The 27,707-nt window shown below is 56.7% G+C and overlaps 1 protein-coding gene across 1 annotated transcript in view; it reads left to right on the forward strand.

The window, feature by feature from the left end:
- Positions 1-27,707, forward strand: part of Col13a1 (collagen type XIII alpha 1 chain) — a 155,682-nt gene that overhangs the window by 31,254 nt on the left and 96,721 nt on the right. The window lies entirely within an intron of this gene.

Consider the following 27,707-nt stretch of genomic DNA (forward strand, 5'->3'; position numbering starts at 1 on the left):
GGGAGCTCAGAGCGTGGGACCGATTCCCCGCGCTCGTTTTGGCCGCGCTCTGGTGGGGGTGGGGTGACTCAGAGGCTCTGCCCACCTTCAAGTCCCCTGTGATATGAGGAGTCCCCTTCTTGGTCTTGAGGTGCTCCGAGATCCCCCGCCCTCTCTGTTCCTGTGTGGCCTCATCTTTGTCCTCCAGCCTGCACAGGAGTCAGGGCCCTGAGGATTGGTCACCTGGGGCAGTCTACCCTGCCTCCTGGGCAGGACAGGGCCACCCAGCTCCATGGCACCCAGGCAGTGAGGGGCCCAGGAGACAGCAGCAGCTACATCCTGCCCCACTGTGTCAGAGTTGGACAGGCCCGAATAGAATCTGGTTGGAACCTGAGCCTTACAGACAGGATCTAAAACTCGGAGAAGGCAAGGAGCTTTTCAAAGTCACCCAGCAGTTCCCGGAAGTGCCAGGACTAATAAGTGGCAGGATTGGCCACGGCTGTGTGCTGGGATCCTGGCACAGGTGAATTGACCTCTCTGAGCCTCGCCTTCTCACCTATAAGATGGGGGTAGTGTTCACATCTACCTGTCATGGGGAGGCATGGGAAACACTCAGGCCACTGCCTGGTGCAGGGGAGGTGCCTAATAAACAGGCATAGCTGTTGTCACCCAGTGCTCCTGAAGCCCAGCCCATGGCTTCTTTGATCAGTGTCATTGTCCCGCTCCTCAGCCTCTGAAACACCATTGCCCGGGGGCCGGCCCTTCCAGAGCAGTCTGGACTTGAGCACTTCCAAGCGTGCCTGCTGGCTACAGTAGCTGCGGCTGTCTGCACTGAGCCCCTGCTGAATACAGAGCCAGGTGTGCGGGTGGAGGCCGACCTCAGGGGAGACCCGGGTCCATCCGCAGTGACCCGGGGCTGAGCAGGGCTCTTGCACACGCTGTGCGGCCCCCACTCTCAGAACCCCATTGTCCACATCTGTCAAGCGGGGCTCCTGTGGCCTCGCGGAGCAGCTGCGGGAGGCCACTGAGTTCCCGGGGGGGAGCGCCTCTGAACGCCCGCCCGCCTGGTCGCTGGTCGCTGCAAACAAGCCAGTTGTTATTTTCGGATTTACGTGATGATGGACAAGACCTGACCCTGGCCTTCTAGAAACCCTTCCCCGATTGGGCCTCGGAGCAGTGTCCACAGGAAATATTGCACCCATTCCTCCCGGCCGTCTGTCCTGCCAGGGTGGCCTTTAGAGAGGGTCCCCGCCTCAGAAGCCTCCTGGGGCAGGTGACCCTTCACTCACTCACTCAGCAGCCCACTCAGGCTCTAGGGACGGAAGGGCCAAGCTGACAGAGGGCTTTCAGCCTGTAGCAGGAGAGAAGGACAAAATGCACACATCGAGTCATTAAAAAAAAAATATGAAGGATCTAAATCAAGGGGGTTGGTTTTAAGGCCCCTCTGGCTTTATTGGAATAGAATCAACGAATAAAAATTGTGTGTGTTTAAGGTTTACAACTTAGTCAAGGGGATCTTTGCAGCAGGGCTATGTTATCTGTGTTGGACGGTGGTCAGGGAAGGCCTCCACGAGAAGGTGACGTTTGAAATGACAAACAGAACCCACTATGAGAAGAGTTAACTTATGATTCAGAACATGAGAAGTGCTTGGGCTGAGTCTGGTGTAATTATAAAAGTGGATGTTGAGTAAGTTAGTTGAATGACTACATCTGAGGGTGGGCTACGACGTTTTGACCAGCAGGAACAGTGTGTGCAAAGACCCTGGGATAGGACTGAGCTTGACTTGTATGAAGAAGAGAAACAAGGTCAGAGTGGCCCTGTAGTGAGTGAGACGGAGAGGGCTGAGAGGGCTCAGAGGCGGGGTGTGTCCACCCTGTGGTGCTCTGTGAGACTCTGGCCTATGAGTTTATAAACTTCCCCCTCGGGGAAACAGGAAGGCCCTGGAGATTCTTCAGAGGGGGAGCCGCAGGTTCTGGGTTCTGGGTTCTGGGTCCCAGTTTTTGTTCCTTTGGTGCAGGTAGAGAGTGGGTTAGACGGGCGGAGAGGAGAAGCTGGGGGTGGAAAAGGGCCGATTGCAAGTGCCCAGGGGAAAGGCCATGGAGACAGAGGAGGGGGAGAGGGGACATCCGCGGGGTGGGCAGGCCCTGCTGGAGGCTGGCTGTGGTTAGAGACAGAGGGAAGGGAACCAAATTTCAGGCTTTGGACCTGAGCCACCATCTGGGTAGGGCGTGGGCGTGGAGGGGGTGGAGCTGGGGAAGGTGCACAGCCCAGGTGCCTGGGGAAGCGGGTTTTCTGGAGGCATGGGGACAGGACCAGAGGGAGGGTCAGGCTGACGTCCAAGGATCTGCTGCCTTGGGGTCCCTGAGGTAGCTCCATGGAGGGAGCGGCCTGGCTCAACCCCAGCTCATCAGCACAGAGAGGGCCAGCCCTGGGGAGGGGGCAGCTGACGTGGTGTGGGGGCCTCGGAGTCGGCTGCCCCCAGTTCCCCTCCCACCCTCCTCTGAGGGCCCGTTTCCTCTCTGAGTCCCCAGACGGTGGGCTGGACCTGTGCGGCTGGAGCGAGGTGGGCTGGGGACAGCTCGAGGAGGTCCTGGCCAGGAGCCCAGGCCCCAAGGGATCTGGGTAAAGTAACAGAACGAGGGGCCTTGGCGCTCCTGGAGCAAACCTGGGACTCGTGTGACCTTTAAGTTGACGTCAGGGAGGGAAACTAGTCTCTGGAGGCTTCTGCCGGCCGCGGAGGCAGGGGCCGTCCTGGCTAGCAAGGCCCCCACCCTGGGCTCCCAGACCCGGGCCAGTGGGGCCAGGGCCCAGCCACCCGCCAGGCTTCCCCTTTTACCCAGAGGACACTTCTGTCACCCCTCTGTCTGGAACCCCACAGTGACACGCGTGACTTCACTGTTGAGGCCCCACGTCACTGACCTCACTGAACCTCAGGGTTGGGGCCCTCACCCAGGCCTTTCTCCCGTCTCGGTCCTGGATCAAGAATGCCACCATTTTCGTTCTGTCCTGGGCCCCCCCATCCTCAGCCCCGTCCCACCTTCCCAACTTCAGGTCACGTGGAGCCCTTCGGACTCACTGACTTTCTTTCTTAATTGGGGATTGAACCCAGGGGCTCTTTACCACTGAGCCACATCTCAGCCCTTTTTGGTTTCTATTCTGAGACAGGGTCTTGCTAAATTGCTGAGGCTGGCCTCAAACTTTCCGTCCTCCTGCCTCAGCCTCCCAAGTCACTGGGATTATAGGCGTGCACCATCGTGCCCAGATTTGGAGCATAGTCTCATCCAGCTGTGGCCTGGGGCCTGTTCACACATCTGCCTCCCCTCTGCACAGTTATCTCTGCTTCCCCAGCACCTGGCATGGAGTAGCTCCCCAAATCGTCACTGAGGGTATCCGTCCTGAGAGGTCGTCTTGCCCCAAATCATAACAGCATCATTTCACTCATTCATACATCCAACATGCACCACTGAGCGCCTACTGTATGCCAGGCCTTTGCTTGGTGCTGGGGACCCAGGGAGAAGCAAAAGCATCGTCCCGGCCCTCCCAGAACTTAGTTGCACCTCTGACTGTCCAATTGCAAGCAACAAGTACCAGGCAAGGACCCCCGGGTTTCTCATGAAACCTAGGGAAAAAATCCTTAGAGATCCAGGAAGGCTTCTCAGAGGAAGGAACCCTGGAGAGGTGACCTGGCAGGGAAGTGGGAAGTGACCAGACAAAGGCAGAAGGAAGGGCATTCCCAGCAATGACCTTGAGGCAGGAAGGAAAGTGATGAAAACGAGGAATGAAGGAAGAGCAACATGGCTCTGGCTGGGGCCTCGGGGGCAGAGACTGGTGAGACGTGAGGTTTGGAAAGGCAGCGGGAGCTGGCACATACGGGCTGTTTAGATTATTTTATAGTTTGGGTTTGTAGCCTAAGAGCAATAGGGAGCCACGGAAGGATATTGAGCAGGGTCATGACCTGACCCGACTGGTATAGTGGGAGCTCACGCTGGTTTCTGCACAGAGACGGGATCAGAACCCAGTCTCCTGGCCCTGTGCCACTGGGAGTGTGACGCCCACATCTTCTCTCTCTCCCTCCCCCAGGGCCCTCATCTCCAAGGCCTTCCAGGTGCCCGTGCTCATTCCCTTACCGTCCCCACCCGCAGGTGAGGGCAGGGCCTGAACACCAGCCTTCCTGGGCACTCGGCCCAGCCGCGCTCCACGCAGCTGAAGGCCACTGTCACCTGTGGTGTCCAGCAGGCAGGTCGGGCTGTGGACGCCTGGGTGCTGACCCCAGGGTGGACCCCAGCACCCGCGGGTGAGGTGGCTTCACTGGGCCCTGCTGCCCCAAGGCCCGGGGTCCTTTGTGAGCACTTGAGACCGAGCCCCGCAGGGTCCACGCAGCCCCGTGGACAGAGCAGACGCCCAGCAGGAGCCCCTCTGTGCCTCCCGTCTGCACACTGGGTGGTGGCAGCAGGACCAGGTCACACAGGCTGCAGAAACACAGTGACAGTCACCTATTTATGTTCTGTCACCGCTGAGCCCAGGCCCAAGGCTTCCTGCAAAGAAACCACCACATGGGGATGTGTGGGCCGTCCCCCAGCACCCGCGGTCACCACAGGGTGGGGTCCTGGGAGGTCCTGGTCCCAGCCATGGCATGCCGTCCCCGTCTTTGAAGGACACAATGGAGTGGGCGATGTCTCCAGCTCCTCCCTTGTCACCGTAACCTAGAGGCGGGGAAAGGAGACGGAGCTCAGGCGGGGGGGTTCAGAATCTGGGTTTCAGAGCCCTGAGACCCTGGGTTCAAGTCTTGCCTTTGTCACCTTCAGCGGCAGGCTCGCTCGTCTGTGTATTGCAATGTCCATGTGACTGCCGCTAACCGAGTGGGGAGCTTTATGTTGAAATGAAATGAAGTGAAATTTAAAAAGCAATTTCTCGGCTTCACCGGTGGCACTTCCAGTGCTCCTGTGGCACCTTGGCAGCCACAGCATTGGACAGTGCACATTGTCAATATTTCCATCGTTGGACAGCTTTGATCTCTCCAATGAGGATCATGGGACTTATTCTGTGGATTGCGATGAGGAGTCCATGACACAGTAACCGTGAAGCGACCTGGTAAGTGCCACCATACACTAGGTGCACAACTCATGTTTACTGTGGTGATGGAGTTGGTGAAATCCATTCACGTCTGTGTTCATTCTCTGCAGGACAATGGCTGCAGTCCATTAGAAAGGTACTAGAGTGAGGCATCCGCACACCTGGATTGATTGATTGATTGATTGATGATTGATTCTGAGCCAGGGACTGTGGTAGGTTTGTGACATGGCACAAACACAAACAAGACATGGTCTCCGCCCTCTAGGAGAGATGCGATATGAAATATAGAATATGCAAAGCACCCAAGGAGTGTCAGGAGCAAAGGGACAGGAACAGCAAACCCTGAGGGCTTCCTGGAAGAGGTGTCACTTGCTCAGGGTCTTGAGTTGAGAGGTCAGGAGGGTGTCCCAAACAAAGGGAGTCACCCGTGCTGACACCAGGAGCCTGAAAGGCCCTCTGTGCTGTGGAAACGGTGTCTCACTTCCTGTGCCTCGTTCAGAGGGGACAAGCCACCAGCCCTGTGCTCAGCCAGCACAGTATTTGCTGGACCCGTGAGTAAAGTGAAACTGTCACTGTGACTCTGGGCAGGTTGCCCTCCCTCCCGGGGCCTCGTGGTCAGCTCCGGGGTTGGCCAGCCACACCTCGCCTGCCTTAAGAAGCACATGTGGGACCCTGAAGTCTGTAAGCTGGGTGAATGCACACTGCAGAGAGGTGCTGCGGTGACAGTGGCACCAGACAGCTGGTGGGGTCCAGTCTCGGCTCGCAGTTGAGTCACTTCCGCAGAGGTTTGCCTGGGGCAGCCTGAAGTCTGAGAATGCCAAGGGAGGCCACTTTTCCTATGGATCTTGAGAGAGAGGAACTTGCTGGGAAGTCACGTCCTCGTGCGTCAGAGACAGCCGTGTTAAGAGCTGATTCCTAATCAGTTAGGAGTCCCTGTCCCAAGGTTTCTTACGTGCAAAATGGGACATCCACGGATGAGGCCCCGGAGCCTCTCCAGGAGGAGAATCCTCTGGCTTGCCTCGGACGAGGCCAGACTGCCCGGCTCCCCTCCCCTCTGCACTGCATGGTACCAGGCACAGTGTCGTGGGAGAAGCCACAGAAGGGGCGGTCTTGCTCTGAGTTGGGAAGGATGTGGCACTTGCAGAAGCGACTACTGTCCAGGTCTTTGGGACTCTGGCAGCCTCCAAGCCCCTGAGCACCTCCAGGTTCCAATTCCTCACACACCCCAGCACTCAGAGCCCACGGTGATGGCCCTGATCCCTGCCCCCAGGTCCACCCGTAACAGAGGTTCTGTGGGAACGGGGTGCAGACTCCCCATCCGAGGCTCCCCATGCAACGTCCTGCCTCATTGCCCAGCTCTCTCCCACCCCCAGGTCCAATGTGACACCTCCCATCCAAGAGGAGCTGTCCCCAGTCCCCACCCCTGATTACATTGGGGACCCCTAGGTTTGGGCCCAGCTCAGTGCCTGGCACACAGTAGGCCTTCCATGTGTGCTGAGAGACACTGCTGAGGTGACATGGGCCCTTGCTGCTCAGCACTTCTCCTGTTCAGCTCCAGGCAGCCCACACTTGAGCAAGGATAAGGACACGTCTCCCCTGAGACTCCAAGTGGCCACGCCTGCTCTGTGGGGGTGGGGGCTGGTGGCCTGTCACTGGCCAGGGTGTGAGGAGACAGACCTCTGGTAAGACCCTCATCTCTGCGGGACTCGGTTCCCCTTCTGTAGCATGGCCCATGCTGGGCTGATCTTCCCTGAGTCAGACTTGGGAGACTGAGTGCACGTGGACTTGGGGCTGTGTGTTTTGGACTCAGGCTGCGGGGCTCACCTCTGCCCCGGCCAACCTCCTCTCCCCAGATGCCCCCTTCTCTTCTTCTGAGCCCCGTCTCTCCTGCGCCTTCTCCTGCCTTCATCTCAGCCATCTCAGCCGCCTCCCTGGCACCCACATCTGCATCCTACGCCCTCTCCAGAATGATCACGTGGGCCCCCAAGGACTCCCGTTTCCATGGAGACCAGTGTTCTCCAGGTGTGGGTCACAGCCAATCAGGTTGCAAAATCCATTTAATGAGTTAGGACTAGCATATTTTTTTTTTCAATGAAATGAAGAAAAATAGAGTCACGAGCATCAAGCGTCCTGTGTGTCGTCATGGAACGACCCAGGGAGCTCTTCGACCTCGTGGGTGCGTTCCCGATGCCGTTGTCTTATGCTGGGTCAGGTTTCGCCATCTCCCAACTCTGTCTTCAGTCCATTTTCTTCCCTGTGTTCTGGGTCTACATGTCCAGTTGCCCGTCTCCACCAGGATGGCCCAAGGGGCTCCAAATTACAGGGTCCAACAAATGCACCATGTCCTCCTGGGCCAGCTGGTGCCTGTGTCCCCAGCCTCAGGGAGAAGCAGCACTCTGGGCCCATTACCCAGTGGAAGCAGCCTATCGGCCTCCTCCCTGGGTCCACCAGGGCTTCTGCCCTGTGGATCCAGCCTCTTGACATCTCTGCCTCTGTCCCTTCACACCTGCCGCTCCCTTCTTCTTACCTGGCGTTGGCCCTCATGGAGGCTGCCTCTGCCTCCTAACCCCGCCCTCCTCCATCCCACCCGCCACCTCTTCCCACCTTGCAGCTCAGCCCTTCTATACTGGGGACCACTGGAGAGCCCCCTTGTTTAGTCCCCGAGGCATGTCCGAGGTCTCACATCGCCCTCTTAGGCTCCTGGTGCCCCCGCCATCAGGTGAGGACGACATCCCCCAGCCGCCCGCCTGCTCACCCCTTCCTCCTCAGCAGCAGGAAGCAGCTTCAGGTGCCCCCTGGGGAGCGCCGCCTGCTCCCTCCCTGTCCCTCTGTCCCATCCCCTGCTCCGTACATTTCGTCTTTCTCCAAATCAACTCTGACATCCACCTGCAGCAGAATCACCTGCTCTGCTTAAAAAGGCAGATGCACGGGCTCCAGGTGGGCCCTGCGACTTCCCCACATCTCGCTCTCGGCAGCTGTGGCCTGGCAGTCTGCATGGAGATCAGCGTCAGGTGGTCCCTTTGCCCATTTAGTTCAGAAAGCCGCTGCTGTCCGCCCTCATCTCCCCGCTCCCACTGGACAGGGCTCTGGAGGAGCTGGGGCGGGGACAAGGACAGCGCCTTGCTCTCTGTTTTCCCAGGGCCTTGTGCCGGGCCTGGCACGGAGCCGGTGCCCGGGCAGTTCTGAATGAACCGTTCCTGGACATGATTCCCACCCGTGCCCTCCCTCCTTCCCGCCTGAGCCGGAAATAACCTTCACGAAGGCTTTGGCCAGCCGTGTGTGATCTCTGTGGGAGATGCCAGTCTCCCTTGACCAAGGAGGATCTTAGAGGAAGAACAGCCAGTCTTGGGTGACATGGGGCTGGAGGTGGCCCCAGGACAGGGCGTCTGGATGAGGAGGGGTCTGGTAGAATGGGGAGGGGTTGGGGGAGGGCGTCCCGGTTCCTAATCAACAGGAAGGGCCTTCTTCCTCCAGGATCACTTTTCAGCCCAGCTGCTTGGACAGAACCTGAGCTGGGGTTGGGGCCGTGGGGGAGGGGCAGCGGCAGACAGACAGGCTGATGGGGAGGCCAGCGCTGGACAGACAGGCAGACAGGCCAGCACACCCCGGCTCCCACACACCCCAGGGCTCTGCGAGGCCTGCCCAGGAGCAAGCTCGCCTGGGAAGCACAGAGCACCCTCCTGCCCCCTCCCCCAGCCCTCTCCTTCCCTCTTGCTCTCTCCAAGTTCAGGGACATTCAATCCTTCCTTTGATGGACAGCCAAGAAAAGACTTCTTCCACATCCTAAATTTGTTAACACCCGCTAATCATCTTAACCTTAGTCCCGCCCAACAGGCGCCTCCTTAAAGACACAGGGTGCCTTTTTTGTTTGTTTTTAGCAGGGATTCCCAGGAGGGAACAAATCCCAGGGGAGACAGAGGTTTTCCCCTCGAGGCACCTCTTCTATGTGCAGCGCTGGGATGCACGCATTTGGGGTGCAGGCAGTAGAAGCAGCCCTGCACCTTGGACCTCTCTGTCACCCTCAGTCACTCTAGCTTGGGCTTCTTGGTGGAAGTGACCTTGTCCTCCTTAGGGGCTCACCCCCAGGTGCTCCTAGAACACCAAAGCTGGCCAAATCCCCGGAGGAGACCAGCAGAGGAATCCTCCAGCTCAGAGTCTCTCTTAACCCTCGGCCACCTTCCCATCTTCTTGCTGTCTCTTGAAGCCTCTTTCTCCTTTACAGTCACACTCTGTTGAATGCTCCCAGTGCCAGGAGCCATGCTGAGGCTTCTTCAGAGCCCTGAAAGCTAGGCATTCTCAGCCCCACTTTACAGAGGAGAAACCAAGACTCAGAGAAGCGAAGCAACCTCTCTATGTCCAAGGTCATCCCTAAAGAGTGAGAGCTGGACCACTGGGCCATGCTGTCTCCAAAACACATGCCCGCCCTGCTCGCGCATGTGCACACACTCCATCAGAGTCACCGTGATCTGTTAAATGAGATCACTCCTATAAACATCTTGCTCAGCATACCCTCAACACGTGCATTCCCCCTCCTCCGTCCTTCCCCTCTCTGTCCTCTGCTCCTTCCTCCCCTGCTCACAACCCAGGTGAGAAGAGCCAGGACCCCAGAGAATGTGGCTGAGCCTCTGGGCCTCTGGACCTCGTCCTGGCCCTAAGCCTCCCAATAAATAACGGGTTCTGTAGCTAAGCCTCAGGCTCTGCAGCATCTCAGCTCAGAGGTCTGGCTGGATGCGGGATTAGCAGCCCTAGAAGGCAGGGATAGGGGTCTCTGTCCAAACAGCAGGGTCCCCTCCCTTTCTCCTCTCCATCTGTGATGGCGAGATCACGGCAGGCCCCTCAAATCATCCAAGAAACATGAAGAAAGTTCAACAGGTTCTTAACACCCGTTCCTCAGTGGGAGCAGGACTGGCCCACTGGAGGGAGGGGTCCCTCTTTCTGCTGAGGGCTGGACTCTGCCTCCAAGGACTGCGACAACCTTCTGGGACCCGATGTGCTTGCAGGAAACAGGCCTCTGGCCCCAGTCCCACCCTCCTTCCTCTTCCCAGCCTGTCCCCGATCCTGTAGTGATGTCCTCTGGCCAGATGGAGTCTCGGGTCATTGGCTGAAGTCCTCCAGGTCACGTAGGTGGGAAAAGCATGGGGCCAGCTGGGACCGAGGGGCTCGGGGAGGGAGTTTCCAAGAAAAAGGACCAGATGGCTGTCCAAGGGCAAGCGAAGTGCTGACGAAGGGAAGCAAGCTGTGGGCCTGAAAGGAGTGACAGTCACCCTGCAGCAGACAGCGCAGCGGAGTAACAAGGGGCGGAGCCACCCGGGACTGTTAAGCACAAGACCCCCCCCCCCGCACGCGCATGCGCGGCCCATCCTCCTACCGTTCTGGCGTGCGGTGCTGTAAGCTCGCTTCATAAGTAAAGAGACTGAGGCTCAGAGAACTGCAGGAGACCACCTGGGGCCACAGGCGCAGAGTCGCTGGGACCTGAGCCCAGGTCTGGCTGGCGCTGCAGCTCGGCACCAGGGCACCTCCCACAGAAGCTCTGCGCGTGTTGGGAAGATGCTCGCAGCAGAGAGCTCCTCAGAGTGAGGGGGCCACAGCCTGGCCTGGCTGAGTCCCTGTCCCCTCAGCTGTCCCCCAACTCACCTGTCTTCCCCACCAGGGACATCTGCTGGGTCCCTCTGGAGCCAAATGGACAAGGATGTTTCACTGGACCAGAAAGGGACATCCTGCCCCTTGGGAGGCCAAATGAAGCCTCCCCAACAGAGAAAGAGCCAGTCCCAAGAGGGGCAGCTTGGGGACAAGAGAGAGTCACAGCCACACCATCCCCCCCCCCCCCATGTTCCCATCCAATAGTTTCCCTTCTTCTTTGGCCATTTCTGCAGACACAGGTGTCCCCTCCTGCCCACATTTGTTTCTATGCTGATGTCCCCTGGGACTTCCTGTACTGGACCCCCAGGCACCTTGAATCCCCTACTCTAGTCCTTCTCCCTGTTCCCTTCCAGCTCAGATGGACTGGAATTGTCTCAACACCTTCTACCAAACCCAAAGAGAAATATCAAAAACATTTTTAAATGCCTGAGACTCCTCCAGGGTTCTTACATCACAGCACGCAAGAGAGCAGGTTCCTGGCCCTCGCCGGCGGAAGGTCGCATCCAGGTCTCTGGACATGTTGGAGTCTCTCGTTGCCTCAGAGACAGATGGGCCTGTCCTCCCCTGGAAGCCCTTTCCCACTTCTGGGACGCTGTGGTCATCCAGCTTGGTCCTCAGGGGGCCTCAGACAGCAATGCCACCCTGTCGTTTCCCACCGTGGAGGCCCACCCTGGAGGCCCCCCATCAGGACCTAGCCCGGCAGCCCTTTGGCTTGTCTTTGGGAAGAATTGTGGTTTCCTTTCCTCACAACGACAGCATTTTATTCTTATTTATTTTTATTATAAGAAGAGAACATTGTTTCTCGGTTTTTTCCATCTCCTTTGGATCTTGGCCCTAGCCCTCCCACTATCCCCAATTCTGTAGGACTTTCTGACCCTGGTAACACATGGGGCCTGTTCTGCAGAAGCCAACTATAGTCTTCTGATGCACTCAAGGGCTGGGGACAAGGACGGTTTCTCCTGCCATCTCCCCAGGACACCTGTCCCTGTCCCCAGGGCAAATGGTGGCTGTGATCCTCCAGTGGCTCCTCTATGAGTGTTTTTCTTAAATACTAAAGTCACCACCTTCCTGGCCTGCTGCCAGTTGTCCTCGTCAATGTGAGCTGCCTGGGGTCTCAGCCTCCCTGACCTGCCAGGGCCAGCCCTCGGGGAGGTCAGAGGTCAGGGGTCTGCTCCATCTAATGATTTCTTAGCCACTGTCCCCATTAGGGGCTGTTAGCACATCAAAGAGTATTTGTAGAGGCTGGAGAAGTAGTGACTGTGACAGTGACAGCACTAGCTGGTGGCTGTAGCTCAGCCCTAAAATCCCCATAGGGATTGGGGGGCGGGGCTAGAGGCAGGAGAGGGTCACTTTGGTCTTTGACCACAGAAAAGGCAGATGAGACCCAAATGTCCACCTTCCCTAAAATGAAGCCATGTGCTAGCTCATGTGCCCCTGAGCTGGTGGGGAGTCTGGGCTGCATGGCACCCTGTGGCACCTCATGGCACCAAGTGGCCCTGGGCCCAGGGAACAGGAGCTGGCGTCAGCAGGATCTGGGATCAAATCCCTGGTGTGGCCCTGGGAGCTGCGGGACTTGGGCTCCCTGGAGGCTGGGCTTCCCGTCCAGGGCGATGGGGCAATGAGGCCTCTGGCTGAGGAGGGCTGGAAAGGGATGCGGAGCGCGTGTGTATGCCGCCGGCACAGGAGTGACACCCACAGCATATTTCCTTCCACACAGGACAGGTCCAGTGCAGGGACTCTTTGGGGTCTTTTGCAGCCACCCCATTTGGAGGAAGCACCCTCCTATGTCCCAGCCTGGTCAGGGTTTAGTGCTGTCACCATGGCGACCACTCTCCCTGGACTCCTAGACACTCTCTGGCCAACAGAGGGACACGGCTGCTCCCTGTGATGCTGAGCAGCCCAGGCAGATGGGGTCCCTGGGAGACTGGCTTTGAAGGAGCCACCTGCTCTGGGCACCTCTGGGGCAGAGGGAAGGAGGCCTGAGCAGAGGGAGAGGCTGAGCTGTGATGGGTCTCCACGTGGCGTCGCAGACCCAGAGGGCTCTAGAACCACGATAGCCCCTCAGGGCTGTCCCAAGTAGGGCTTGCATCTCAAAGAGGGCCCTGGGACAAGGTGGCTGCTTCAGCCAACCAAGCCCTGAAGAGGGTCGAGGCCCAGGGCTGTCTGCAGGCCACACTGGGGACAAGTCCCTCGTCCGTGTCCACTCCGGATGCCAGGACATGGGCCGGTGATCTCGGGACCAGAAGCTCCCCTCTGCCTTCACCAAGGGCAGCCAGTGGTGCTGGACGCCCTGCAAGTTTCTGTGGGTTTCCTTCCTACCCTTCAGGACTTGTGGGTTTGGGAAAGCGAGAGCATTGGACTCAGCGAACACTTGGGTTCCCCTGGGCTCTGACTTTTAAAGATTCTCAGGCTCATAGAAGAAGGAGCATAGGAGAGAGTGTCCCCACTGCACCCAAGCCAGAGTGAGCTGGCCACGGCAGGGACACCCCAAAGGACCGCAGGGTAGAGAGAGAGGTGCTGAGCTCCCTGCTCTGGCCTTGGGAGCCCGGCCCGGCCTGTCCTGCTGCTTCAAGCCCATGTCCACCTCGTCCTTTCCCCCAAACTGCAGGGCAGAGTCGCTTAATAGAACTTTCTAAAATGACCAAAATATTTTAGGCCTGACTGGTGTGGCTCAGTAGGAAAGCACCTGCCCAGCAGGAGGGAGATCCTGGGTTCTGTCCCCAGCACTGCAAAAAAAACCCTTTTAAACTACACCCCAGTTGTTAATACCCGTTGCCTCCAGCCACATGTCACTATTGAGGTTAGTGAGGCCGAGGAACTGAATGGAATTTTCAATTTTATCTTAGGGATTTAATTTTAATGACGACAACTTAATTTCAATGGTGAGCAGCTTCTGTATTAAACACTCAGCTCCAGCCACCAGGCCCTTTTCTGTTTCCCAGATCCGCAAGCTAATTCCTACCCCAGGACCTTTGTCCTTGCTATTGCTCAGGTGGCATGATCATCCCTTGGGTGCTCTCAGGCTGCCTCTCTCTCCTTATTTAAGCTTCAAGTCCAGCACCACCTCCTCAGAAAGTCCTTCCTCAGCTACCTAAGTATTTTCTGAAATTACACCCTACCCCACTGTGTTATAATATTTTAATTTCTTCATAGGAGTTCTTAGCACTTGGATTTATCTCACTTTTGTGTGTATGTGTTGGGATGGGTACAGGGGATTGAACTCGGGAGCACTCGACCACTGAGCCACACCCCCAGCCCTATTTTGTATTTTATTTGGAGACAGGGTCTCACTGAGTTGCTTAGTGCCTTGCTTTCAATGAGGCTGGCTTTGAACTCGTGATCCTCCTGCCTCAGCCTCCCAAGCTGCTGGGATTACAGGTGTATGCCACTGCCCCTGGTAGTTTTCCTCACTTAAATTTATGTCTAATTTTTTTATCACCCACAATTAGAAATAATGATAATACAAAAGCTAATATTTACAGGGCACTTATGAGGTGTCAGGTGCTGGTTTAAGCAGTTTGCAAATCATCTCATTTAATTCCTGCAGCAACGTATAAGATAGGGACTGCTTTATCCCCAGTTTACAGATGAGGACGCTGCAGCTCAGAGGTTGACACCCTGAGGTCATCATACACCAGGACTCTTGGGTCCCCCCACCCAAGAGCCTTAACACTAACTTTGAAGCAGTACTAGACACAAGAGCAAAGGTTCGTTGGGTCTCCCTGGCCTGGGCTTCCTGGGGAGGCTGGGCTGCCGTGGCCCCGGGTGTAGGCTCAGGCTCCAGCTCACGGGGCTCCAGGCTGGGAGCAGGGCTGGGGCAAGGACGGGGGCGTTGCTGACCGTGGCTTGCCGTCACGCCCACCCCATTCTAGGGACCCCGGAGGGCCAGGAGGGGACAGCCTGGGAAACCATCCTCCTGGGCAGTGCATCATGCTATGGGCCACAGTGGACGCTGCTGACCGTCAGCACCACCACCACCACCGGAAGGCGGGCTGGGGCCGGGGCTGCTGGGCCTGTTTATTGTGCTTTCCCAGGGCCTCAGGCAAAAGAACCAGAGCCCGAGACCACCCAGTCTTTTCCTCTGCAGAGAGCTCACGCCCACCTGCCCTCCCCTCCTCCCCTCCTCCCCTCCAGAGTACCCTGTGGACAGCTGCAGGGGTGCAGGCCTGCACAGCCCCCAGCCAGCCCCGGCAGGAGGGCGGGATGCTGCAGGGAGCTCCTCATGGGAACTGTCCTGATAACACCGCCTGCCCCCCCCCTGCCCCCTGCCCACAGCATCTTCTTTTAATTAAACAATCTGGCAGGCCTCCTGTTGGGAGGGACATTCCAGGAGGAGGGGAGCCACCAGAGAGGCTTTGGCCTCCTGGTGATGCCACGGTCCCTGTTTCCCTGCCATGGGCAGCCCCTCCTCCCTCTCCACAGCTAGGGCCTCTAGTAGGAAAGGGCCCTGGACCAGGAGCCTGAAGGCCGACCGCCAGGTCCTGCCGAGCTTCTGTGCTCAGTGACCTGGAAAAGCTTCTTGGCCTCCCGGCCTCAGAGGCCTTGTAGGTTCAAAGGGATGCAGGAGCCCTCCGGGGCGGTGCCATGCCCAGGAAGAAGAGTCCTCACACGGGAGGCCAGAGTCCAGTGCAGGGCCACGTCCTACCCAGGTTCATGTCACTCTACCTGCTCCACTTCCTCAGCCTGAGGGGGGAAAAAGTATCAGAAGAAAAGTGCTACGAATACAAAGATCCTCACTGCTGAGTGCAAAAAGCGAGCCAAGGTCAAGGGTAGTTCCCAAGACACAGGCAGAGTGCTCCATGGTGCAGCCATAAATGTGGAAACATGTTTGTCTTGTCGTGTTAAGTGGAAGCAGCACAGGACCAGGTATTTGCATGATTTCTGCTCCAAGGACAGGTTGATGAGGTGCCCGTGGGAGGGGTTGGGAGGGACAAGGGAAAATGGCAACTGTGGCATGGGGAGGGGGCAGATTAGGGATGATGCTTCTCTTTCATAAAATGTCCTTTAATGTTTTAAAGAGCTGGGGGTTTGTGGTTGTTTGGTTTTTGTACTGGGAATTGAACTCAACCACTGAGCCACATCCTCAGCATTTTTGTATTTTATTTAGAGACAGGGTCTCACTGAGTTGCTTAACTCCTCGTCTTTGCTGAGTCTGGCTTTGAACTTGCGATCCTCCTGCCTCAGCCTCCTGAGCCTCTGGGATTACAGGCGTGTGCCACCTAAAGAGCTGTTTTGACAATAAATGAATGTCAGAAAAACAAACCAAATAAGAAAGGAAAAAGCAAAGACAAGAAGAGCCAAAGAGATTTCACTCTTGTCAGCTCTGACGGACCCAGTTGTGCAGCTCCTTGGTCACCCAGCAGTCCACACGCCCAGCCTGCCCCGGGAGGCCACCCAGCCAGCTGTGCAGTCTGGGCCTCATCCCAGCCTCTCTGGTCTGGTGAGCAGGGCTACAAAGCTGACCTTCATCCTTCTGGTTCCTTCTGTTCTTTCTCCTCTCCCAGGCTAAGTCCTTTTCAGTTCAAAAGAAGGTGGTTTCTACCCACCTCTACCTGCCACCAAACTGGCTAGAGCTTCTATATCCTCAGTTAAGAAAGATCTTTCACTTCTAGTTGTGCTAGGAGCCAGCTCTGATCGATTGGTTGTGGCTGCCAGAAGCATAAGAAGCTACACGGTAATCGACTAGTTATGTCTGCCTTGGCCCTGGGTAGAGGAGCAGTGGCAGGGCTCCCAGGCATCTGCCATCCCAGAGTCCTCTGGTGTGAAATGCAGGGCTCTGACGTCTAGGCTTTCAGCTCAACAGTGCCAGTGCTTCCTGGAGTATTATGGGTCCTGCGTGGCCTTGTCCTGTGTGAAGGAGGGAGAGGCTCCAGTTTACCCAATGGTAGGCTGGTGGGACGAGGATGGCCTCTGTGGTCTCACAGGCCCAGGCGGGAACCGCCCCCCACTCCATCACGTATTAGTCATTTGACCTTGAGCAATCGATTTAACCCATGGAGCCTGCAGGTCAGCCGAGTTGCAAAGATTAGAAAGAGTGGCCGGAAAGGGACAGTCTCCTGCCAGCCCAGGGCAGGTGTCAAACACAGTAGCTGTCATCTGGGCCACCTGTGAGCATCGGAGGGTTTGCAGGGCCGATCAGTCAGGCAGGGGGTGTGGTAAAAGGCCCCCAGGGGTGTCAGGCTGCTGCCCCCGAGGCTGTGTGTGTGTGCACATGTGTCTGTGTGTTTGCTTTGGTAATTCTTTTTTAATTATAAATATCGATTCATATTAATTCTACGAAGTAATGGGTTTCACGGTGACAGTTCCATGATGCACATGTGGTGTCTTAGTTCTGTCCCCCTCCCCAGCCCCGTGTAATTGTCACGCCTCCCTGACCCACCGTCCACGTGCACACCCAACCATGGCCAGCGCCACAGCTGCTGGGGACGGGACTAAGCTGCTGGGGACGGGACCAACGGAGACAAAGACATAAACCATGTTTCATTTGGTCATGGGATTAGAAGTGAAGATACTGTAATATAACCAAATATCAGCATTTATTACTAGCCACTGTGTATACATTTTTAAATTGTACACAGATGTAAATATAAGAGTCAAGAAAAATAAGTAGGGGCTGGGGATATGGCTCAAGCGGTGGCGCACTCGCCTGGCATGCGTGCGGCCTGGGTTCGATCCTCAGCACCACATACAAACAAAGATGTTGTATCCGCCGATAACTAAAAAATAAATATTAAAATTCTCTCTCTCTCTCCCCTCTCTCACTCTCTCTTTTAAAAAAAAAAGAAAGAAAAAGAAAAAGAAGTACCCAGGAGGAATTCAGTACCTCACAAATTATTGCCTCTTCCTGATCACTGTCCCACACAGCTGTGCTTTTCCTCCAGACCTGGGAGAGACAGCCTCATGACCAGCTGTGGTGGTGCACACCTGCAATCCCAGTGGCTCGGGAGGCTGAGGCAGGAGGATTGCAAGCTTAAGGCCAGCCTCAGCAACTTAGCGAGGCCCGAAGCAACTCAGTGAGACCCTGTCTCAAAATAAAAAGGGCTGGGGATGTGACTCAGTGGTTAAGCACCCCTGGGTTCAATCCCTAGTACCAAAAAAAAGGAAGAAAGAAACAGCTTCTAAGTCACCTGGCACGCTGAAGCCTGGCCCAGCAGAAGGAAGGAGGCCCAGGGGAGGAGGCCAATGAAGAGAGGAAGGTGCAGCCAGGCAATTCCACTCGGGATTAAAGCCAACTGTCAAACACAAGCAGCCTGCACACTGTTGGGAACCTGTTCCTTCACAGATCATTAGCTCAAGTGGTAGCTGTGGATCCACCTTCCTGTCCCTTAATTTCTATCCATGTAGCCAATGAGGATTCACTGCACACATGAGCTGGCCCGGAAGTTCTGGGTTAGCAGGGTGCAGTGACGCATGCCTGTAATCCCAGCAGCTTGGGAGGCTGAGGCAGGAGGATCACAAGTTCAAAGCCAACCTCAGCAACTTAGTGAGGCCCTGGGCAACTGAGTGAGACCCTGCCTCTAAATAAAATACAAAAAAGGGACTGAGGATGTGGCTCAGTGGTTAAGCACTCCAGGGTTCAATTCTTGTATCCTTGCCCCCCGCCACCAAAATAGTTAAGGGTTGCAGAATCGGAACAGTTCGGGAAAGGCCCCCAGAGACAGACAGTGTGTTATAAATTAGCAGCTTGAGGACCAAATGCTATTCCCTCGCTGGCTTTGTTTGGTTTACAGAGTGATTTTTAAATGTTATTAAACTGTCTCAACATTTAGAAATAGGATTTTTTTTTTTGCATAAAATATCCAATTTTTAAAATTTTTCTTGAGTATCTTCAAGATTGGACAATAGTGAACCTGTATTATGACCTGGCAGTACTCGCTGCAATTGAGGAATGGAGAGTCTGTCTTGGGCACACATGCAAGTGCTTGGTACTTTGCCACAGTCTCCCCCACTCCCTACTGCACCACATCCGCTCTGCTTCATTTGTTAGGGTACCAGCGTGGCTCATCATAGGCACCAGAGTGTGCAGCCACTAGTGTCCCTCGATTCTTCTTGGGGTAAGAACTGAAGAATTAATAACTGTGCCATCATAAATCCTGTAGACTAACAGAAAAGACGAGATAGAAAAACAAGGAGTTGGTATCCACACAAACAAGAACAATAACAAACTGAATGCCTTGGCGTCGTGGGGTTGTGGTAAATCCACGCCCACTGCCTGGAGGAGGTGGCGTGGGCTGGGTGTGCACCGTGTGACCTTTTCTGGAGCACCCCATGTGTGCCTTTTGGTTGTGGAAAAGGGACCCCGACTTGTACAACAGCTGACCTCTAGGAGGGACCCCGAGGTGAGGGGCCGGGGTGGGGGGGTCACTTCCCCTGGGAAGATCTCGTTGCTTCTCGGGAGATCCAGTCAAGTCCCAAGTTCAAGTTCAGAGACCCTGAGACTCCAGACACTTGTCCACACAGAACGGGGGGCCAGAGCCAGCAGAGCCTGACGGGGTGAGTCCACTGTGCCCACCCAGGAGGGACTTGACTGAGAACCTGTCCCCTCCCTGGCCTGCAGCCCCCGTCTGTGCCACGGGCCCCTCAGCCCTGCGCCAGAGGTCGCCAGGAAACGCCCAGCCTGAGAACAATGCCTGCCCTGGCCTGAGTCTGCAGAACGGCCTGTAATCTCACCCGGGAGGCCGCCCCCGACTTCCTCGTCCCGGGTTCTGATGCTGACCCCAACCTGGAAGTGTCAGGGGCCCGCGGAAGAAAGAGACGCACAGTCTGTCCCACCAGCCCAGAGTGGTGACGCGCAAAGGCTCCCCGGGCCCCAGGCATCCTGCTCCGCTTATCTCCTGCATCCTGAGCCCTGCCTGTTGTTCTGCCCCGTTTCCAGGGTTTCAGGGCCCTGGAGAGGCAGTGTGGCTGGGTGGTTAGTGCCTGCACCCTGCATGGGCCTGCCCCTCACCAGCTTGTGACCCCAGGCAGGAGATGCAGACCCTCTGTGCCTCAGTTTCCTCATGTGTAAAACGAGGGTGTCGATGGTGCCCATCTGATAAGACATGGAGCTAAATATGATGATATCCAGAGAGCACTGAGAACACGTGGGACTCAGCCAGCAGCTGGGGAGGCTGAGGCAGGAGGATCCTGAGTTCAAAACCAGCCTCAGCAACGGCAAGGTGCTTAGCAGCTCAGGGAGACCCTCTCTAAATAAAATACAAAATAGGAGGATGTGGCTCAGTGGTCGAGGGCCCCTGAGTTCATTCTCCATACAAAAAAAAAAAAAAAAGAACACGTGGGGAGAGTTCCCTAAAGCCAGTCTTCTGGGCAGGCAACAGAGATAGGCGTCCCAGGCTTCTGGGATCACAGCTCATCACTTCCTACTTCCTTTCCACAGTAATTGCCATCGCTGTCACTGTTGCATGCTTCCTCTAAGCCAGGAAGGTGCTAAGCAGTTCACTTCTCTCATGTGCTCCTTCAAACCCAGCAAGATGGACACTGCTATTCCCCTCATTCTGCAGAGATGAACATTGTCACTCAGAGAGGCTAAGCAGTTTGCCAAGGTCACACAGCTCGTAAGCAGCAGTGTCAGGATGCTAGCCTGTAGCCGTGAGACTGCACAGCCACTCCACAGCTCTAGTAGATGCTCAGGACAGGAGGCGAATTCCGTTACTTCTAGGCAAAGGGGGACAGCGAGACCTCGCGGCTGTGTGTGCTCCGCTGGTTGTCGCTCTGCCTTGGATGGGCCAAGTCTGGATGGGGCTAGCAGCCTGTCCTCCATGGGGCTCCGGGAGCCCGTTTTGGGAAAGAGATGAGAGTGATCTGAATTTGGCCAGGGATGAGGCCACGTGGTCCTTGAAGGGACTTGAAAGGGCTTATTGCAGATTTTCCTCCTCGGCCGTTTAAACATCTCCCACCACCGCCTCCGTCTTGGTGACTCTTTTGCTTTCACAGCTGAAACAATAAATGTAAGAGTCAAGAGGGACGCTGAGGGTACACGATTCCAAATGCCGATTCTACCACTTACCAGCTGGGTCCTCTTAGAAAAACTACTGAACTTCTCGGAGCTGCAAGAGCACCATCTACAAAATGGGGCAGTAAGAGCCTGGGCCTCCAGTCGGGGCAGTGAGGTGATGCATCCCTCTGGGGCCGAGGCACGTCTGGGATCCAGCTGCAGGATCCTGGGCTGCGGACTTGACCTCCCGTGCCCCAGGGTCTCCGCCTGCTGGGGGGGGGGGCCAAGTGTAACCTCACAACACTGAGTGCAGAGCAGCTGAGCGACGCTGGCGACCCGGCAGAAGCCAGTGTGTGTGACGATGGCATCAAGACGATGCCAGCCCGCGACAGAGCCTCTCGGCCTCAGAGGTGGCGTTCAGTGCGGGTCTGACCAGGCCGCGACCTGCCTCCGCCCCTCTGCTCCCCTCCGGCAGCAGAGGCCTGGGGGGCGGCCGAGCCTCCCCACGCAGAGCCCTGCTCGGCAAAATCACACGCTGAGCAAGATCCAGTGTCAGGATGTGCTCCTGGGCCCAAGGTGGGTGTCCCAGAGACTGGTCCTCCTGCGGGGACCGGTGTGACACAACAGAAGGGAGCTGACCCCAGCTCAGGGCTCGAGGCAGGAGTGGGCAGTCAGGGGCCTTGCCAAGCCCACGTGCCCCTCGACGTCCAGTGGCTGGCCCTGGGGCCAGGTCCACAGGCAGGGGCTGCTGAGAAGCCGATGCCCGAGGAGGAGGCCTGGTTCCCAGGGAGTCTCTGGGAGGCCCTGGACCGCACTCGCCCTGTCTGCCCTGAAGTCCCTCAGCCACAAAACGGGGCCACTCCGGGTGGTTTCATGACACCCTTTTGAAAAGGTGAAACAGGAGCCTTGGGAAGCGCGAGGGCTGCCCGTGGACGGGACAGGCCCAGTCCACCATGTGGCACCCCAGCAGCAGCTCCCTGAGGAGTGGAGACCAACACAAGTCGGGGGAGAGGGCCGGCGTCACAGCCAGTTCCCATCTGGACCCTGGGAGTCAGGGTCAGGGAGCCTGGGCCCAGGGTGGGCAGCATGGCCGCAGGTGCCTGGCCTCAGAAACAGGAGGTGAGCCCTGACTTCAAGGGAGAAGTCGCCTAAGGGCGGGGTGTCAGGGGACTTGGGTGGGGGGCAAATCCTGAGCTACAGAGGAAGCCCCCAAGGACAGGCAGCACTGACATACACAGCACCCAGTACAGCAGCTGGTGTGGAGCAGATGTGTGCAAGGAGATGGCTGTGCTCCCCGTCACCTGTGGGGGACATACTCCAAGACCCAGGGAATGCCTGTAACCACAGAGAGTACGGAACCCCACATAATGCACACCTGTGGTAAGGGTTGATTCATAAACTCAGGTACCGTAAGAAATCAGCTACGATGACCAATGATAAACAGGACAATCGTAACGACATGCTGCAGTGAAATCACCACTGTCACCCTCTGGCACTTGGGACCGTTGTTAACAAGGATTACTAGGACACAAGCACTGCCACCACCAGGCAGTGATGACCCGGATAGCCACTCAGGGACTGACGGGCAGGTAGCAGATAGAGCGTGGAAACGCTGAACAAAGGCAGGATTCACACCCCAGGCAGAGCAAGTCAGCACAAGATGTCATCACTCCACTCAGGACGGCGTGACATTTAACATTTAGGGGTTGTGGTATTTTCAGACTGTGGTCAACTGCAGGTAACAGATCGGTGAATAGGAAACCAGGGATCGGGGAGAACTACTGTGAAGTGGAGGAAGGGAACGAGGCCCAAGTGTGCAAAGAGACGATTTTCTTTACCCTCCACACCCTGGACTTCTCGCCTCTGCCAAAGGGGGAGAAAAGTAATCCCCAGAAATGCAGCCGCTTCCCGTTAAGCCTTGGCCTCTCAGGGTCCCTGTTGGCGGATTCAGGACACCATCGGCTTCTCTCTCTTTCCTCCTCCCAGATCGGTGGGGACGGCCTCTGGATGTCACAGGGTCCAGAGGGGACAAGGCTGCATCCTCTGTCCATCCTGGGTCTGAGCTGTCCGTCCTGCCCAGGACTGGGCAAGGCCCTCTATTCCCCAGGGTGGGGGCTGCAGCCAGGTCCCCCGCTCCCTCGTTCTCCCTCCCTCCCTGCAGCCTCTCACCACCTCTTCCCAGCCCTTGGGGCCGGGTTGGACCCAGCAGCAGGGTGGGACGCCTCTCTACTCTCCCAGTGTCTTTGCCCAGGGCTCCCCCTGGCAGCCCACATGAACCCCACTGCAGACATCTTCACCCGGGCACCAGGCCGCATTCACCCTCACCCCTTCCCAGATAGAACGGCCTTGTTTCTGGAGACACGGGGCTGTGCAGAGAATGGGAGGAAGCTGGAATAACCCGGGGTTCTAACAGGAAGGGGCAGAGCAGGATGGCCACTGCGGGCAGCCCTGGGCGTCTGCACAGCCTCCTCCCACCCGCCAGCTCCCGCCCATCCCCAGGGGCTCACCCAACAGGAGGGAGAGCAAGGACACCAGGGGACATGTCCAGGATGAAGGGCAAGGCTGGCCAAGGGCAGAGGGGTCAAGGCGCCCGGAGTTAGACCAAAGGCCACCAGGCAGCCCACAGGCCTGCTTCCATGGAGTCGCAGGAAGGTGGCACTGGAGTGGCCCCCAGGGCCCCAGGAGAGCACAGAGGTGCCCTCAGAAGTGGCAGATCACCTGAGGAGCTTCTGTGGCTAGCTGTGACCTATCCTAGGGGGAATCTCTCTCCCTCTCTGTTTTTATTTTTGTTTTACATTTTCTTATTTATTTGTTCTTCTTAGATGCACATGACAGTAGAGTGCATTTTGACATATCCACATACATGGAGTATAACTTCCCATTCTTGTGTTTGGACATGGTGTGGAGTTTCACTGGTCGCGTATTCATGTGTGAATAGGAAAGTTCTGTCCAGTTCATTCTACTGTCTTTCCTATTCCCACCTCCTTCCCTTTGTTCCCCTTTATCTAATCCAATGAACTTCTATTCTCCCACCCCACCACCTTATTGTGAGTCAGCATCTACATATCAGAGAGAACAGTCGGCCTTTGGTTTTGGGGGATTGGCTTATTTCACTTAACATAACAATCTATGGTTCCATCCATTTACCAGCAAATGCTATAATTTCGTTCTTCTTTATGGCTGAGTAATATTCCATTGTGTATATATACCACATTTTCTTCATCCATTCATCTGTTGAAGGGTACCTAGGTTGGTTCCATAGCTTGGCTATTGAATTGAGCTGCTGTGAACATTGATGTGGCTGTGTCACTGTAGTATGTTTATTTTAAGTCCCTTGGGTATATGCCAAAGAGTGGGATAGCTGGGTCAAATGGTGGTTGCCTTCTGAGTTTTCTGAGGAATCTGCTGGGGGAATTTCTGACCTCTGCCCCTCCTGTGTTCACACCTCCACTCTCTCTGCCCATCTTAACTGCTAGGTGGGGACAGCGGGGGAGGCCTACACCTTGTGATCATTCCTGCTCCTGGTACCACGTGTGTCTGGGGAGTCCAGGACACCCAGCCTGTCCACCCATCTCTGCTGCCCACCAAGGCTGAACCCTGTCTTACCTGATGAGTCAGGAAGGGCCTTTGTGCTCCACCTGCAGCCTCCCTGTGTCTCCTAAAGACGACTCTAGCTCCAGGTTCCATCTGACCTGCAGTCCCTGCTGATTGACAGTGGGCGTGCTGGAAAGAATTGTGAAACGTTGTCTAAACTCAGAGGAAAAGTAGCCATGACAGACCAGTAATGTCTGCCCAGTGTGTGTGTGAGGGGGGATGTAAACTGTGTCCACACCTCCTGGAACCTGTCATTCTCTATTCACCTGAGCTGGGGGTGTCTTGGGTCGAGGGACATCATCACAGCGCAGATCCGAGCTGTACACCAGCGAATGCTTAACAGCGGGCTCTTGGGACAGCAGCGCTGCTTTGTCGATTTGACCAATTTCTGTAGTATGCATACTTCCACCGTGGCTATTTTTCAGCTGCCAACGTAAAGTCACCGAGCACCAAGTGAGGGCGAGATGTGCGTGGTCAGCTCTCACAGGACCGTCCACTGTGGTCCTCAGTGGTCACCATTTTTCCCCAAGTTCGGCCCACGGCAGGCTGCTCTGGGGGGTGCTCTAGACTAGGTTCAGGATCACTAACCAGCCAGGAACTGCTGGCAGGTCACTTCCCTCTCTGACCTTCGTCTCCTCATCTGTCCAAGGGGGCTGGTGAGTTGGGGGAGCTATGCAGTGGGGGTGCTTCGTCAGCCACAAAGCAAGGCTGCCACGTGCACCCCAGGAGCGGCCAGTCCAGAAGGTTCACCCAGCAATCATCCGAAGCCCCCAGAGAGTGGGGTCTTGGCTGGAGGGCCACGGGAGGGAGGGCTCAGTTGGTCCCTGGGATGTCAGCCTCAGAGGCCAGAGACTGCCTCATTCCCTGAACAGCCACCAGGCCGACCTCAGACAAAATTCTCAACACGGTTCTTGCAGATCCCGGGCCCCCTCAGCTGCTCTGTGAGGCCGCGATGTTTCTTGGATTCTTCAGCTGCTGGGGCCCGTGTGCAGAGAGGCTGCGCTTCCCGGGGCCAGCGGTGCTTGTGCTGTGAGGTCTCAGACCCAGCTGGAGCACCAGCTGCAGTGTCTGAGCTCTGTGACCTCGAGCGCACACGCCCCTGGGCCTCAGCCTTTCCCATCTGCAGAGTGGGCATGAGGGTCATCGTGGCCACTTCACTGGACTGTCAGGCAGACTGAGTGAGACCAGGCACACCGAGTACTTGGCATGGTGTCTGGCCCAGGATAAATGCTCACTATGGAGTTGACATTTGTCCTAGCAAGGCCTTGGGTGGAGGCAGAACAGGCAAAGCTGCAAAATCGCAGATCAGTCAGGCTGAGGGCCAGAGAGCGGCGTGGCAGGCGTGAGCTGGAGGGACCGCACTGCGGAGCCCCCGAGGCCCAGCGTGGGCTTCTCGTCCTCGGTGCTAGTGACATTTGGTGCCAGACGCATCTTTGTTGCAGGGGCTCTGCACAGCGTCTGTTTAGCAGCAGTCCTGGCCTCTACCCACTAGAGACAGAAACTGTCTCCAGACATCGCCAGCTGTCCCCTGGGGCAAGATTGCCCTCCGTTGAGAAGCCCTACTCGGGCAGGCGGAGTGTGGCCAGTACCCTCTGTTCCCCGCGGTCTGGAGGAAGCCAAGGGTGCAGAGCACCTGTCCTGGCGGAGATGGGTGGTGCGCGCACGCGGCAGAGCGAGCGCCAGGGGGCCAGCTGGGGGAGGCCAGGCGGCAGGTGCCTGCAGGCGTGGGGCAGGGCTCGGACCCCAGCTGCTAGGAGCCCAGCCGTCAGCCAGGGTCAGAGCGCAGCACCAGTGACAGTGAACCAGGAGCACTCTGTGCCTCCTCCCAGCCCTGCCCAGGACCAGGACTGGATTCGAGATGGCAGGGCTGAGCAGGCTGTGCCTTCCACCCTTGGGGACCTTGTGACCTCCATTCGGGAGAACAACAGGCTTCCGAGTAAGAGAGACCAGGTTCAAATCCAGGTTCTCCCACATGGAAACTAAGCCTGAAAAATAAATTAAAAATTAAGAAAAAAAGGTGCTGCCTAAGGAAGGCACCACCCGGGGGCCGCTTAACCTCAAGGCTCGGATTCCTGTGTGTGAAGCGGGAGCAGCCGCGCCAACCTCACCTGGCTGCTGCAGAGGCTGATGCGATGTCATAGTCACCTCACCTAGCGACCCGCCTGCCACCCAGCAGGCACCCTGTAAAGGTGGAGTGAAGGAAGGAAGGAAGGATGAATGGATGAATGGCTTTCTCCCCAAATTCTCACATTCGTTTCAGTCTCTCCTCTGGAAACTTGACTTCTCGGCAAGAGGAAATGAGCTCTTCATGTCTGGAGTCCCAGAGGTCAGCATTGAGCCTGGGAGAAGAGAGCAGGTGATGAACCAGGCCTGGTGGCACACACCTGTATTCCCAGAAACTTAGGAGGCTGAGGCAGGAGGATCGAAAGTTTAAAGCCAGCCTCAGCCAAAGTGTGGCCCTAAGCAACTCCTGTCTCTGATTAAATATAAAAATATAAAAAAATAATAAAATATAAAAATGGGCGGGGAATGTGGCTCGGGTTAAGCGCCCCTGGGTTCAATCCCTGGAAGACAGCAGGTGCTTAAACAATGACGGTTTCCTTCCTCAAGGGCAGTGACTTTGCATTGTTCAGTCTATGAAACCGTAGCCCAGCGCAGTGAGTGACACACAGTAGGCCCTCCTACCGTGGAGATGAATGAATGAGTGAATGGATACACAAAAGGGGCTAAAATAGAGGCACACCCTGCATGCTACCCCCCCACTTTCTCACAGGGCCCCTGCCTGTGTGTCCGTGTGGGGGAACATGGCTACCGTGCTTGTAGGGGCAGCTCAAGCCCTGGGAGAGAACAGTAGGAAGCCAGGCAGCAGGGGAGTGACCTGGGGAAGAAGGGCTCAGACGGGAAGTCCCCACAGTGGGTGGCTGCTGTGGACCCTTCTCCAGAATCCTGCAGCGGGTCGCTCGGCCCACCCTGGGGAGCTGGGACAACCTCCATAATTCTCCCGGCTGCCAGGAAGAGGCTCCCATGTCCAGCAGCGGGCGTACAGTGGCTGAGAGACGTGGGCAGGATCCCCTCCACAGGCCTCAGGACACAGCGTGCTTTGTTAGGCAGACCCCTGGATGGGGACATGGGACATCATCCCGCAGCCACACAAGGCCACTAACCTTCGTGGCTTCCCTTCCCTTATCTGCACAGTGGAGCGTCGATGACGCCTGCGGTGACTGTATCCCTTGATCCCCTCCAAAGCGATGGTCCCGTCAGGAGTTAGGAGACTGAGCCCGGCCACGTGGCCTGCGTGGGAGAACAACAGTGAGAAGAAGGCACAGCTAGACTTTGCAAAGCCACGGCTCCCTGGTCACCTCCGAGCTGCCGGGAGCTGCCCACAGCACAGATGAAGGATCAGCTTTGAAATCCAGGGGTCCCCACCCCGGACCCGGGTGGTGAGAGCTGGCGGGACCAGGACGGGAGCTGGTTTTCCCAAGGAGG

Source organism: Callospermophilus lateralis, chromosome 15 (assembly GCF_048772815.1).
Source record: "Callospermophilus lateralis isolate mCalLat2 chromosome 15, mCalLat2.hap1, whole genome shotgun sequence".
Taxonomy (NCBI): Eukaryota; Metazoa; Chordata; class Mammalia; order Rodentia; family Sciuridae; genus Callospermophilus; species Callospermophilus lateralis.